The sequence below is a fragment of the Orcinus orca genome, chromosome 9, assembly GCF_937001465.1.
Source record: "Orcinus orca chromosome 9, mOrcOrc1.1, whole genome shotgun sequence".
Lineage (NCBI taxonomy): Eukaryota > Metazoa > Chordata > Mammalia > Artiodactyla > Delphinidae > Orcinus > Orcinus orca.
In genome coordinates this window covers 3,597,180-3,613,522 of record NC_064567.1, presented here as the reverse complement: position 1 = coordinate 3,613,522, position 16,343 = coordinate 3,597,180, and the positions used below count along the sequence as shown (strand labels likewise).

At 42.1% G+C, this 16,343-nt stretch overlaps 1 protein-coding gene across 4 annotated transcripts in view; it reads left to right on the top strand.

Annotated features, from left to right (window-relative positions):
* The window catches only part of DPP6 (dipeptidyl peptidase like 6), a 1,028,806-nt gene that overhangs the window by 430,042 nt on the left and 582,421 nt on the right, over positions 1-16,343 (top strand). The window lies entirely within an intron of this gene.

The window sequence follows — 16,343 nt, the reverse complement described above, 5'->3', positions numbered from 1 at the left end:
AAAAAAAAAAAAGTAAAAGTCACACCTTACCATAAGGGTCTTATCATGAACTAGGTTCATGTCTAACAAAGAAAATATTAAACCTGATATGAACAAAATAATCCATTGGTAATTTTCCTGCTGCCAGAAAAAAACTCAACACACTTATACTTTAAGAAGACACTATTTAGAATTCCTGAGATAGTTCATTTTTCTTTTTAATTGAAGTACAGTTGATTTACAATGTTGTGCCAGTCTCTGCTGTACAACGAAGTGACTCAGTTATACACAGATAGACATTCTTAGAATTCCTGAGATATTTCATCTGTAGTATCCAGTGTAAAAACTTTTAAACAGTTACTAGGGTTGTAAAGAAATACTAATAGGTGACCCATGATCAAGGAAAATGGCCGTCAATAAAAACAAATTCTGAGATGACCTTGATGCTGGATTTTTTCAGACAAGGACTTTAAAAAAGGTATTATAAATATATTCGAAAAATTAGAGGAAAACATGGTCCTAATGAGTGAACAAAAGGACAGCTGCAACAGAGAGATTAAAATTATAAAAACAGGGCTTCCCTGGTGGCGCAGTGGTTGAGAGTCCGCCTGCCGATGCAGGGGACACGGGTTCGTGCCCCGGTCCGGGAAGATCCCACATGCCGCGGAGCGCCTGGGCCCGTGAGCCATGGCCACCGAGCCTGCGCGTCCGGAGCCTGTGCTCCGCAATGGGAGCGGCCACAGCAGTGAGAGGCCCGCGTACCGCAAAAAAAAAAAAAAAAAGTATAAAAACATTTGTAGAACTGAAAATATAATACGTGTGATAAAAATTCAGTGGGCGGACTGAATAACACGCTGAGAACAACAGAAGAAAAGCTAGTCAATTTGAACTCAGTTCAACAGCATTATCCGACTTGAAGAACAGATACAGACATGGGAAAATGTAATGAAATGCGTCTCAGTGACCATCAGGGTAACATCCAAGTGGTCGAAAATACACGTACTTTGAGTCTCAAAAAGACATAAAAGAGAAAAAAAGTTTTTAAAATAATGACTTAAACTTGCTAATATTTGGTGAAAAAAATGAAAAGAATGGTTTAAGAGGTTCAAGAAATCCCAAGTGGGATAAAAACTGGGAGAATCACTCCTATATCTATGATGACCAAACTGCTGAACATCTAATATAGAAATCTTCAAAGCAGCTAGAGAGAAAAGCACATTATACATAGGGAAATAATGATCCAATTAACAGTTGATTTCTTTCCAGAAGAGGACAAAGTAACATTTTAGAATGTTGAAAGGAAAAAAACAAATAAACAAACAAACAAATCTTCTTAACCTTGAATTCTATATGAAGCAAAAATATCTTCTACAACGAGCATAAAATAGGGAGGTTTTCAGATAAGTGAAAACTGAGAGAATTAAGAGCCAGCATACCTACACTATCTGATATTCAAGGAAAATGAGACCAGAAAATTGTATTTGCAGGGTGAAATGAAGAACACCAGAAATAGTAAATACGTGAGTAAATATAAAATACTTTATGTATTTTATCTCTTGATTTCCTTGAAAGATAACTGACTATGAAATGTATGACCATTATAGCATAAAGGGTATGGAATTAAATGGAGGTAGATTGTTAAAATTTTCTTTTATGTGAATTGGTATAATACTGACTTTATATAGACTGGGAAAATAAGGATGCACACTGTAATCCCTAAAGGAACAAACAAATAAATAATACAAAGAGGTATACCTAAAAAGCCAGTAAGGGCATCAAAAATGGAATACTAAAAACATTTGATCAACTCTAAAGAAAGTAGAAAAGAAGGACTAGAGAAACAAATAGTAAACGGGACACAGAGAAATATATCTATATGGTAAACTTAAAACTAAACTTATCAATAATTGCATTAAATGCAAATGGATTGAACACCCTGATAAAAAGGTGGATATTTTCCTATTGGAGTTTTAAAAACTCAAGACCTAACTATATACTATCTACAAGGGATTCACCTTAAACAGAAGGACACAAATAGGTTGAACAGGAAAGAATGGTAAGAGATATACCATGAAAACTGTAAACATAAAAAAGTGGCTCTGTCTAGTAATATCAGACAAGGTAGACTTCAAGACAAGGAATCTTATTGAAGACAAAGACAGATATTTGATGATAAAAAAATTGTTAACTTATCAGAAAGGCATAAAAATAATGAACTGTATGTTTCTAGTAACAAAGCTTTTAAATACAGGAAGTAAAAAACTGACAGAACTGAAGGGATCAGTGAATAAATCCACAAATTGTTGAAGATTTTAACATCCCTCTTTCAGTAATTGATATAATACTTAGGCATAATATCAATAAATATATAGATTTAAAGTATATTATTAATTATCTTGATCTATCTATATTCTCTCTTGATATTTATAGAACATAGCCCAACAATCACAGACTATACATCCTTTTGAAATACACGTAGAGCTCACATTGTGTGGAGCCATTATATGTCTAAAAAAAAGAAAATCAAAAGATTAAATCTTACAGAGTATATTCGTTAACCACAAGACAATTAAATTAGAAATCAAAACCAATAAGATATTTAGAAAAAGTACAAAATGGTTAGAAAATAAACAATACTCTCTTAACCCCTGGGTCAAAGAAAGTACAGGAGTAAGTTAATAAATATTTTAAGCTAAATGACAATTAAAACATACATATCAAAGCTTTTGGTACGTAGCTAAAGTAGTGCTTGGTGGGAAATGTATAGCTTTAGAGGTTTATATTAGAAAAAAGGAGGATAAAAATCAATAATATAAATCTCAAGAAATCAGAAAAAACGCAAATGAACCTCAAGTAAGTAGAAAGATGGAAAAATACAGAAAAAATTATAAAGTAGAAAACTGACAAGTAATATGACAACTTACATAAATGAGGAGAATCAATAATGTTAAAATGTCAGTTAACCCAGATTGATTTATGGCTTTAATAAAAGCTCAATGAAAATTTGAAACAGACAGTAGAAATTGACAAGCATATGAATTCTAAGAACCTAGACTAGCTAAACAAAATGTATTTTAAGAATTCCTATTACCTGTTTTCAAGATTAGTATAAAGTTACAGCAATAGAGTGTGGTATTAGCATAAGGGAAGACAAATAATCAATGGAACTTATCTGTGGAGAATCCTGAATTAGACACACACATATACAACCAAGTAATTTTTGATAAGGTGGAAAGGCCTGGATAAAATTATGGGGAAAGATGAACTTTAACCTGCACCTCTCATCATGAACAATAATCAGTTTTAGGTGAATCATATGTCTAGCCATAAAAGCTAAAATTATGATGCATATAGAATCACGGGAAATACCCTGACTTTGGAGTTGGTAAAGACTTCATAGGTAGGAGTCAAAGAAAAACCAAACAAACAAACGTAGAAATCAATCAGTCAGTTGGATTTCATCAAAATAAAAATTTCTCTCTTCAATAAGCGGTGCTGGGAAAACTGGACAGCTACATGTAAAAGAATGAAATTAGAGCACTCCCTAACACTATACACAAAAATAAACTCAAAATGGATTAAAGACCTGAATGTAAGGTCAGACACTATCAAACTCTTAGAGGAAAACATAGGCAGAACACTCTATGACATGAATCACAGCAAGATCCTTTTTGACCCTCCTCCTAGAGAAATGGAAATAAAAACAAAAATAAACAAATGGGACCTAATGAAAGTTAGAAGCTTTAGCACAGCAAAGGACACCGTTAACAAAAAGACAACCCACAGGATGAGAGAAAATATTTGCAAACAAGGCAACTGACAAGGGATTAATCTCCAAAATATACAACATCTCATGCAGCTCAATATCAAAAAAACAAACAGCCCAATCCAAAAATGGGCAGAAGACCTAAACAGACATTTCTCCAAAGAAGATATACAGATTGCCAACAAACACGTGAAAGAATGCTCAACATCATTAATCATTAGAGAAAAGCAAATCAAAACTCCCATGAGATATCATCTCACACCCGTCAGAATGGCCATCATCAAAAAATCTACAAATAATAAATGCTGGAGAGGGTGTGGAGAAAAGGGAACCCTCATACACTGTTGGTGGGAATGTAAATTGATACAGCCACTATGGAGAACAGTATGGAGGTTCCTTAAAAAACTAAAAATAGAACTACCCTACGACCCAGCAATCCCACTACTGGGCATGTACCCTGAGAAAACCATAGTTCAAAAAGAGTCATGTAGCACAGTGTTCATTGCAGCACTATTTACAATAGCCAGGACATGGAAGCAACCTAAGTGTCCATCGACAGATGAATGGATAAAGAAGATGTGGCACATATATACAATGGAATATTACTCAGCCATGAAAAGGAACAAAATTGAGTTATTTGTAGTGAGGTGGATGGGCCTAGAGTCTGTCATGCAGAGTGAAGTAAATCAGAAAGAGAAAAACACTGTATGCTAACACATATATATGGAATCTAAAACAACAACAACAACAACAAAAACGGTCACGAAGAACCTAGGGGCAAGACGGGAATAATGACGCAGACCTACTAGAGAATGGACTTGAGGACACGGGGAGGGGGAAGGGTAAGCTGGGACAAAGTGAGAGAGTGGTAGTGTATATATGGACATATAAACACTACCAAATGTAAAATAGATAGCTAGTGGGAAACAGTTGCATAGCACAGGGAGATCAGCCCGGTGCTTTGTGACCACCTAGAGGGTTGGGATAGGGAGGGTGGGAGGGAGGGAGACGCAAGAGGGAAGAGATTTCGGGACATATGTATATGTATAACTGATTCACTTTGTTATAAAGCAGAAACTAATGCACCATTGTAAAGCAATTATACTCCAATAAAGATGTTAAAAAATTTCTGCTCAGCAAAATACATTGTTAAGAAAATGAATAGTCCACTTGAGGACTTGGTTTTGGAGGGGGAAGCTGGAGCGAAGAGAGAGTGGCATGACCATATATACACTACCGAATGTAAAATAGTTGGCTGGTGGGAAGCGGCAGCATAGCACAGGGAGTTCGGCTCGGTGCTTTGTGACCACCTAGAGGGGTGGGATAGGGAGGGTGGGAGGGAGGCTCAAGAGGGAGGGGATATGGGGACACGTGTATGCATATGGCTGATTCACTTTGTTGTGCAAGAGAAACTAACACAGTATTGTGAAGCAATTATACTCCAATAAAGATCTATTAAAGAAAAAGGAATAGTCCAGTAACAGATTGGGAAAATTATATTCCATTTCATACATCTGACAAAGGACTTGAAGCCACAATATGTAAAATGCCTACAAATCAGTCATTAAAAATGGACAAGAGATTTGAATAGGCGCTTTATAAAAGAAGATATACAAATGGTTAATAAGCACATGGAATGGTTCTCCATGTCATCAGTCATTAAGAAACGGCAGTTGAAACCAGGTTGGGATACCATTTCTCAACCCACTGGAATTGCTATAATCAAAAAGATTGACAGTGACAAATGTTAGCAGGAATGTAAAATGACACAAACTCCCATACATTGTCGGTGGAAGTGTACGGGAGGTATGACTACTTTGGAGAACAGTCTGAAAGTTTTTTCTAAAGCCAAGTACACAGCTCCCAGCTGAAATCTATTGCACTCCTAGGAATATACCCAACAGCAGTGAAAACCCAAGTCCTTGAAAAGACTTGTACAGGAGTGTTTATAACAGTCTTATTCATAGTATCCCCAAAACTGGGAAGAGCCCAAATATCCTTCCAGAAGATAATGGGAAAATAAATTGCGCTATATTCATCCAATGAACGACTATTGGTGAGCAGTGTTCAGCGCGTACTGCACTCAGGGTGAATCTCAGACATGAACCTCATGTCTGGCATGGGTGAAGCCAGACGAAAAGGTACATGCTCATAAGTTGGTATGTAAGAAGGTCAAGAACAGTGAAAGAATTCAGAACAGTGGTTGCCTGTAGGAAAGTCAGGGTGGAATTGACCCGGAAGGGGAAACAGAGGAAATTTGGGGGATGCTGAAATGCCCTAAATCTTGATTTGCTTATATACATTTGACTGTGTATACCCAAATAAGTATATACATTTGTCAAAACTCAATGAAATGTGTACTTAAGAGCTGTGCATTTTGTTGTATCTAAATTTCATCTCAGTGCAAAAAAGGGGGCATGTCTTTTTTTTTTTTTTTTTTTTTTTTTTTAGTTCCCCAACCAGGGATCGAACCCATGCCCCCTGCAGTGGAAGCGCAGAATCCTAACCAGTGGATGGCCAAGGAAGTCCCAAGGAGGCATGTCTTGATATGTGCCTCCGTTATTTAAGCACATTAATGATAAAACTGGGTTACTCAGATCCTAGAGCATAGCCATGTGTAGGGTCACCCTGAGATTCATAGGGTGCCCGAGGGTGTTGAAAGTCCCATGGTGAAGCTCAAAATGATCATTAGCTGTTGTTACTATCTCAGATTCTTACATACAATGTTGATGTTCACCCGGAGCAGCGTGTGAGTACAGATCGATAGCTAATGAGAAATGAGGCTTTCTCTCTTCAAACACTTTAAAAGAGGCCATTTTCTGGTTTTGTGCTTCAAAGACAAGCATACAGTTCATTTCAGGAAACCAAATCCTGCTTTCTGTAGGACAGAAGCTTCCGTCTGACAGAGAATGAAAAACATCAATGAACCTATTAATTAACCCAGAGCAACTATGAGCCAGGGAGATCATCAAATCGCTTTTGAAAAGATTACCTGACAACAGACAAACTGCACAAATAATTACTTCTGCCAACATCTGCTGTTCCTACTTTCCCTCTGAGATATTTGAGAACATTTGTATATCAGAGAACCCTGATTCTTTCCTGAATGTTTCCTTCAGCTTGTAGAAGATTATATGTCTGTGTTTCAAAGATTTTGTTTTGCATTTGTCTTAGCGGTGGAGGAGAAGCTTCTTCCTGGTCCAAGCATCGGTCTCTGCCTCAGACCCTTTCCTGGGTTGCAGCTGCACGGATGCCAAGGCACTGTCCGCAGATACTTTATGAGTACACGCGCACACACAATTTTCTAGATGGTTTTGGAAGGTTTGGGGACCCCCTAGAATTTTATCTGGTATCCTCTTGGGTTTACTGTATTCTGGGGCAGGAGCCCTGGGTCTCATTTCTCATGCAGCTGCCTCTAAGGAATCCCAGACCGGGCTACTGTGGTGGCATCTGGACCGTGGTCTGCATCGAGGAGGGCGTATGCGTGTGTTCACTTGCTCAGCTCTAGGCAGGTAATGGGGTTGCCCGGAGAGTTTATCCCACAAGCCTTTGAAAATCTCTCTCTTGGCTTCATTCTCTGCCTGTGAATTCAAGGAGGAGACAAGTGGATTTCTTCCCTCTTTCTAATCCTGTGTGAGAGCTACAGAAAAACGGGTGCTTCTGCCTAGTTAGAGAGAAACGCCTTTCCTAACGATGAATTCAGACAGCTTTATTTAATGGAAAAAAATGTCTCGTCTGCCTCTAAATGCAGTCTTCCCTGGTGGCTTCTACCTGGCAAAAAGAAAAATTAGTCTCTTGCCTGAAACAGGTCTTTGTCAAGACACAGGAAGGGAGAAAAGATAAAGGAAGGAAAAAGCAGGGAGAGGGCAGCTGAGGGCGGTTATCGCCAGCAAGCCCAGCCGTCAGCACGTCGGTTCTGGAAGTCTAAAGCTGGGACACTGAGGATCTCGACCCAGGAGTGGTCAGAGGCCATGTGGGGGATGCTGAGACTCAGAAAGACGAGGCTCATGAACTGGGTGGATTCACGGGTGTACGTTACCTGCCTGAGCCTCAGTTTCTCCGTTTGTAGATTAATTACACGAGGTGTTTTTCAGAGTCGATGTGAAAATATTCGTGAGAGTCTGACTTACTGCAGGAAGGCGGCTAATTGTTAGTTTCTCTTCCCTTAACACAAAGTTGAGCTGCAGAAAGCCTTCTGGCAGCAAATGAGAAAGACCCAGAGAAAGGTATAGGTTTCTGCCCCAATTAACAGATGGATGTTTCACAAGAGCTATGGATTTCATAGGGAAATCTACAGATGGTTTGGAAGCTGATGCGCTGGGAGGGATGGAAGAAAGGGCGGGAGAGGAAAGAGCCTGTCATGAGGGGTTATGGGTCTGATCACCTGTCGGCTGAGAGCTCTGCAGGTTTCCTAGGAACACGAGGCGGAGATGGTGTCGTCCAAATAATAAGAGTGCTTCTGAACTAAAATATGTATAGTCAAGGCTTGCAGTGGACAGCCTGGCACTGACCCATCTCTACAGTGGGATTTCAGCGGGACTTATTCTCGGATAAGAATGCAAATGTCAGCTAATAGGTTGTGGGGTTTTAAAATAAATGTACTTATTTATTTTTGGCTGCGTTGGGTCTTCGTTGCCGCGTGCGGGCTTTCTCTAGTTGCGGAGAGCGGGGGCTACTCTTCGTTGCGGTGCAGGGGCCTCTCATTGCGGTGGCTTCTCTTGTTGCAGAGCGTGGGCTCTAGGTGCGCGGGCTTCAGTAGTTGCGGCACGCGGGCTCAGTAGTTGTGGCGTACGGGCTTAGTTGCTCCGCGGCATGTGGGATCTTCCTGGACCAGGGCTCGAACCCATGTCCCCTGCATTGGCAGGTGGATTCTTAACCACTGCGCCACCAGGGAACCCCCAGCTAATAGGTTTTATTGGATCTGTATCTATATTTATACCAGGGTGAGCAGATTTATCTACCCCAGATAAATTGAAAATCAAGGCCCTTGTATTTCACAGTAGTGCGTGCATGCGTGTGTGTGTGTGTGCGTGTGTGTGTGTGTGTGTGTGTGTGTGGTGGAAATACAGTAAGAATGTTTGAGATCAGATTAAGCTTTGATAAAATTCCTTCCATTCAGTGGTGAAGCAGGGCTGGGCGCAGAGGCGAGGGAGACCTCTGCCCAGGCAGGGAGGGCATTTGAGCCCTCTCGTTGTTTAGAATTGCTGGTCTCTGGTCTACACGAATCCTTCTGACCCTTAATCGGATCTGTTATGCTTTCTCTACAGACAAACTTTTAGCCACTCCCCAGCCCCGTGGGTCAGGAGACAGAGGACAGAGCAGGTGTCTGGGTGCTGGGCACAGGCCTGCACCTCGAGTCAGGCACGGCTTCGAGCGCCAAGGGAGCCTCATTGCCCACTTTCTCGTGTCCTCTGGGGAGAACATTCCCCCTTCATCTTTTTCTTTCTTTTCATCTTCTACCTGCAGTCCCTGACTACAGTGTGCTTGTTCAGTCCCTTCATAGTTTCCAGAACAGAAACTAGACGTTTCCAGGATTTTTACAGCACAGTGCTTGCAAATTCTTTGGTTTCATGATGCTTTCACACTTAAGAGACAACGTGATAAACACTTAAAATAATGCAGAAGAAACGATTGTCATGTGAGTTAGAACACCTGGTTTCTATACCTGATGAAAGCTTGTGGTATTATTTTATTCCTCTTAACTTCTCCATGTTTGTTTCACCACCTGCAAAATCGCAAATACCAATGCGCAAAATCAGAGTGGTATTATCTGCTCTCTTTACCAGTTTCCCTAAGGAGCCCATGAGATAAATATATGAAAACATATTGTGAAAAGCATGGTGTTATTTTCATAAGGCTCAAGCAACACTAATTGTGTCTGAGATCTACAAATTGATAAAGGAAAGATGTATTCTGTGGTAAACTCTGACGTAGTATAATTAAAGTCTGACTAAGAGAAGAGAAATGACTTCCTGATGAATTATGAGACCCGATTTATGGAATAAATGATTGGACTTTTTCTTTAAAAAGTCCAGTAGTGGTAATAATCTATCTTGATTAGCAGAAAGGTTTCACTATCACACGCAGAATTGAGCCGCTCCATAAGGGCACTGAGCTGGCCGCTGGGCACAAGCCAGGCATCCTTTGCTCCTCTGCTTGATGTGTTGCATCACAGTCTTGGGACGAACAGGTGCTGGACTTTATGGTCAGTCTTCAGGACTGGTGCAGAGAAATGAAGCGTGATATTTGAAGACACATTTCCTCCCAGGATCCTGAAACCCTCTTGAACCAGACTCACCCGTGTATCTATATCCTCCAGATTACAAAGCAGGTCAGTACAGATTTGGGGTTTGGTCCCCAACGGCTTTGCCTTGTCTTGCCCCCGCATTTACTTTTCTATCGGCTCAGTCCATCACCAAATAACAGAAAAAAAGTGTGAGGCTATCACATCACGGTAGGACCCCTCTTAGAGTCATCATTGTCGAAAGAAGAGAAAGTTAGAATCTGGGTTCTCAGTGGGTTGCCCTTGATTGACACCTGCTCACCCCCAATCAATCCCTTAGTGTAGCAACGTTTTGTGAGGTTCTGGTGGGATCTTTGGAAGGGTATCAGGCTGGAATTGCCACCATGTTTCCTTTTCAGCCTCACTTTATGGAAGGCAAGCGTATTTAGAAAATGCCAGGCATTTCTTTAACAGAAGACACCTGAGGATACTCTCACCCTTTCTTATGAATCTTCTCTATTGGCGCCTGGTCAGGTCCTCCCCGCCGGCCACCACCCTCCCCTAGCAGCATTGTTTCATTCGCCTGGGGTTACCTGCCTGTTCTGGCTTGAACTCACTCTGTCCTCAGAAGGCACATCTCCCACTTGGGACACTCAAATTCAACAGCGAGCACAAGTGGGGAAGAAGTCAAATCAGGTGTGAGGTGATAATTTCCACCCCCTGAGTAAGGAAGCCGGGCATGGGCCAATGGTTCGTGTAGTTTAATGGAATAAATGGCAAAGCCAGCAACCTTGTCTGGCTGCCCTTGGTTAGAAGAGACCCTTGACATCAACCCAATCCAATTGTTTTCTTGAATCTTAGCTTTTTCTCGAGAACAAATATTAAAGGGCAAACCACTTGACAGCATGTCTGGCTGTCATTTCCTAATGCACCCTTTTTAAAGGCTGAGAAGCCAAAGCATCACTGGAAATTACACATATTATGGGGCAGAAATGGAACTTAGAACAAGAACGGGTTGGAAAGAGGTTAAGAGCAGGGATACAGTGCGGTCAAGAACTGCCCCACTTTTGGCATCTATCCAGATGATTCCTCCAGCTTCGAAGGAAATTCAGATCGCGTTATAGGGAAATGCAATGAAATAATACATTAGATGTTAAATTGCTTTAATATATATCTTGTTTGATTTTCCTAACAATGCAGTTTCTGTTTTTATCATCCCCATTTGAGCAATGAGAAAACAGAGACTAAGCAAGACCCACACGACCCACCAAAAACCCCTGCAAGAGCTGATTCATCGTGGAACTTGGACAGTAACTGAGGTCCGGCAGGAAGGGCGCAGGTCAGGGAGCTGCACTTGGTTATAGGAATATGTGATCTTACCTATCATTTCAAGGTTTTTTGTATCATCTTTATAAGAAATAACAAACGCTACAAATATATGGTATTTGTACGATGCAAATGAATAGAATCACATTCAAGTCCGATTTTTTTCAATTTTTCTTTTTCTTAATTTATTTTATTGAAGTACAGTTGATCTACAATGTTGTGTTAGTTTCCGTTTTACAGCAAAGTGATTCAGTTATACATACATACGTATATATATTCTTTTCCATTATGTTTTTATTTTAAAATAGTTATTTATTTGGCTGTGCCAGGTCTTAGTTGTGGCACGCGGGATCTTTTAGTTGCGGCATGTGGGATCTAGTTCCCTGACCAGGGATTGAACCCAGGCCCCCTGCATTGGGAGTGCAGAGTGTTAACCACTGGACCACCAGGGAAGTGCCTCCACTGTGGTTTATCACAGGGTATTGAATCGAGTCCCCTGTACTCTACAGTAGGCCCTTGTTGCCTATCCATCCTATACATAATAGTTTGCATCTGCTCATCCCAAACTCCCGGTCCTTCCCTCCCTGCCCACCCCCCCCCCCACCTGCCGCCTTGGCAACCACAAGATTGTTCTCTATGTCTGTGAGTCTGTTTCTGTTTTGTAAATAAGTTCATTTGTGTCATATATTCAAGAAAGAGTGTTTGATGATGCCCATCCCTTCAAAGTACGTAGAACAGGGGCACATAGTTAAGAAATGTGCAGGTGTTTTGCTGTAACAAATAATGTGCATTACTAAAACTCAGCACATTATGCAAACTCACACAATAAAAGCTACAGGGTTTATGGGGAAAATGGGGTTGTGGACAAAACACTCAAATACTCTGCCAGTGACACAGAAAGACAGGAACCTACTAAAAATGGTAGAATGGTTTTACACATGTTAAATGGTTAAGAAGGACATGCAAACTGTAGTCTATATGGTATTTGACCTTGAGAAAGACCAGGAGCTTGTCTGGGGAAGTGGGCATTGGGAGGGTGGTAGCTTGTGAGTTACCATGGAGATGGACAGAGCATTATCTGAAATCAGACGGAAGACCGTGACACAGGTCCTGGGTGGGTGTGGTTCACGACAGGTGGTGGACTGGGGTAGCCGCGCTGTTTGGGGCTGTGTGTGCGTGTTCCGTGTGCTCCTTCAGCCGCGGTGCAGCTGCACACAGTTTTCTACATTCATCTAGCAGTTCTCACCAACGAGTCACACATAAGCAAACATGGAATCAGTGCTATGCTCAGATCGTTCCCTAATACATCAATGGCATTGGAACAAAGTCACGTTTTCGAAACAAGCATTTTAACAGAACCGATCGCATGTAGGTCCTCCCTCTGAGGAGTTTACGAACCTGTTCAGAATAAAATGTGGATAAAGAAGAAAGGCTGAATTACGAAGTGCCAAGCTGCACGCACAGGTGTCTCAGCCACGGAAGGATGAGTCGGGAGTTTTCGGAAGAGAGAGCTGCTTGGGGACGAATGGGAAATGAGGTCAAATCGGTAGATTGGGGCAAAGCTAGAGTGGCCATGGTGTCCTTGAGGAGCATCACGATAAAGGAGGCAGGTTTGAGAGTGTGGGCGTGCGCAGAGTCTGCTGCGCGGACTGAGGGAGGCATGTTTGCAGAGTTCATGCCATCATTCTGTCTTCTTTAGCCCGTCTTGGGCATTTCAGCAGTCTTTGTTGAGTTCCTGCTAAGTGCCAGACAGTGTTCACAGCTGAGGACACGGCTGTAAACATGGAAGGCAAAATACCTGCCCTAAGGAGCTCACGTCCTGGAAGAGGAGACCACCAACAACAAAGCCAGGAAACAAACAGCGTAATGTCAGATAGAATTAAGGGCTTGCGAGTCAGTGAAGCAGAATAGGGGGATTGGGAATGATGGTTTGTTTGGGAAGGTGGCTATTTGAGAGCAGGCGGCCAGAACCCTCTCCTCTAAGGTATGGACATTTGAATAGGACGTGGCCCATGTGGAGTGGGGATCAGGTCCAGAAACGTTGGTCCAGGCAGAGGAAACATCGAAAGTAAAGATCCTTAGACATCGGAGGCAGACAGTGGAGTGGGGCTGGGGATGCAGAGAGGGAAACAGTGTGAGAGGATGTTGGACTAGCAGGGGCCACACCCCGGAAGGGACTGGAGTTCATGGTAGGGAGTTAGGGTTTTATTCTACGTTTCATGAGAAGCCACTGGATCCTTTTAAGCAGGAGTTTGTCATGATCTGATTCACATTTTTAAAAAGATCACTGTGTGCATGGAGAATCGATTTTAGTGGGTAAAACTGGTATCGCAACAACCAGGTAGGGGCAAGGTGATGGTGACTTGGACCAGGGTAGTAGATATTAAGTGAGGTTAAAGGAGGGAGTGGAGGAAGGAACGAAAAGAGAGAGTTAGATTCAGGGGATGTTTTGAAATTAAAGCCTTCAGAAGGTACTCAGAGATTGGATGTGAAATATGACAGAAAGTGGAAGTCGAGGATCACTTAAGCTCCCTCTTCCCCCCAGACACTAAGTGGATGTAGTCTGGTTTCCTTTGATGCGGGTGACTGTTAGAGAAATAGTGTTACAGGCTCAGTTGTGTCCCCTCAAAATTGAAGCCGAACCCCAGTACTTCAGGATGTGACTGTATTTGGAGATACAGAGCCTTTAAAGAGGTGATTAGGGGCTTCCCTGGGGGCGCAGTGGTTGAGAGTCCGCCTGCCGATGCAGGGGACGCGGGTTCGTGCCCCGGTCCGGGAAGATCCCACATGCCGCGGAGCGGCTGGGCCCGTGAGCCATGGCCGCTGAGCCTGCGCGTCCGGAGCCTGTGCTCCGCAACGGGAGAGGCCACAACGGTGAGAGGCCCGCGCACCGCAAAAAAAAAAGAGGTGATTAGGCAAAATAAGGCCATTAAAGTGAGCCATGATCCAGTGTCGATGATGTTCTTATAAGAGGAAGAAATTTAAAAAAAAAAGAAGAAGAAACTTAGACACCCAATGAAACCCCAGGAATGCACACGTTGAGAGAAAAGACCATGTGAAAACGCAGCAAGAAGGTAGCCACCTGCCAGCCCGGGAGCGGGGCCAGGAGAAACCAGAGCCGCCAGCACCGTGGTCCTGGGCTTCTAGGCTTCAGAGCTGTGAGAAAACAAACAAATTTCTTTTGCTTCACCCAGTCTGTGGTATGTTGTCATGGCAGCCTGAGCAAACTAATACGGATAGTTTGGGGACAAGAAGAGGGAAATCCAGGGCCCTCTTTTAAATATATTAGAAAGGTAACAAGTGAAACTCAAGGGGAAAAAAACCAAAACTATACGTTAAGCTGACATGAGACCTCATCAGAGCCAGTCATTTTATTGGGAATCAGAAGTCATATTCCTAGGCAGCGATGCAGTTTTTCTGATTTGGTACTAAATATCTTCAGTTATTTTCTTGGAGCCCTACTTCTCAGTATATCCTTGTGGTTTAACTGTATTTTTCACTCATTGACACAGGCTAACGTCAATGTAGCAAAAGAGAAATTGTGGTTTATGAAAGTTTCTGTCTTGTTAGGTATCAACCGTGGGAAAAATTCCCCCATGAATAGTCTGGTCCAAGAATCTGCTCAGCCAGTTAGGAGGTATATAGCAGGAACTATGGCCTTGTTGACTTCACAGCACCTCAGTTCTACAAGCTCTCTTTCCAGTGTGGGAAGGAGTCAGGCAAACACAGGAACCTGTTTAAAGAAAACAGTCCTCTGCTCAATATTATGTAACAACCAAAATGGGAAACGAATTTGAAAACAAATAGATACATGTATATGTATAACTGAATCACTTTGCTGTACACCTGAAACTAATACAATATTGTAAATCAACTATACTCCAATATAAAATTAAAAGTTTAAAAAAATTAAATTAAAAATAAAGACTATTAAAGAGCTACCATTAAAACATGGGGAAAAAAAAGAAAGAAAATAGTCCTGATGTTGACAACCAATAGACAGTCTAGGATAAGAAACCAATCTCTCTGCCTTTTTTTTTTTTTTTTTTTTTTTTTTGCGGTACGCGGGCCTCTCACTGCTGTGGCCTCTCCCGTTGCGGAGCACAGGCTCCGGACGCGCAGGCTCAGCGGCCATGGCTCACAGCCCCAGCCGCTCCGCGGCATGTGGGATCTTCCCGGACTGGGGCACGAACCCGTGTCCCCTGCATCGGCAGGCGGACTCTCAACCACTGCGCCACCAGGGAAGCCCTCTCTGCCTTTCTTGCAGTTATTGTCTGTTACAGGAGAAAGGTCATTGGAAGAATAAGAATTATTGGAAGAACAAAAGGGAGAGGATGCCATAGACACTGTGATGTGACACAGAGTGGGTCCCCTCAGGGGAATGAAGAAAGTCAGTGCATGCGTCAATTGGCACGTTTTCCTCTTACCAGGATAAAGTCTTCACCTGCAAAGGTCAGGTTAGGAAGCTGGTCAGAACAGATTCATTTCTTTTTATACATGACCAGTTTTGAATTCCATACCCATTTGGGGGAAACAATCTGAGTACTTGTCACCTCAATGATAGAAGCTAGATCAGCCTCCCGCAAGCTTGCAGCTTCGGAAGATGGGATGGACGGAAATAGACATCGAGATGTGCGGTCACGTGACATTTGGACTAATAGGTTTCCACTGTACGTGGGTGTGTCATTAATTCTACACGTCTATTTCTGCACCTCCTCCTACAATGCCTCCCCTGTGCTAGCCTCAGACTAAGTACTTATGGCTTTCCAAGCAGTCCTGTGATGTTCTGTTTTTGGAGGTCTGTGGGGACTGTGTGCTATAAAAATAAAGAAAATAACTTGCATGACCAACTAGAGCTCCCAAGAAGCCCTGCTCTTTGTCACAATTAAGGCTCATTCAGGTTATGTCATGCTGAAAAATGGCCTCTTCAAGGAGTGTGAGATGTGCATTTTATTTACAGGCACATCTCAGAGATGTTGCAGGTCCCGTTCCAGACCCCAATAAAGAGAGTATCACAAAAAAACTAGTCACACGAATTTCTTGGTTTCT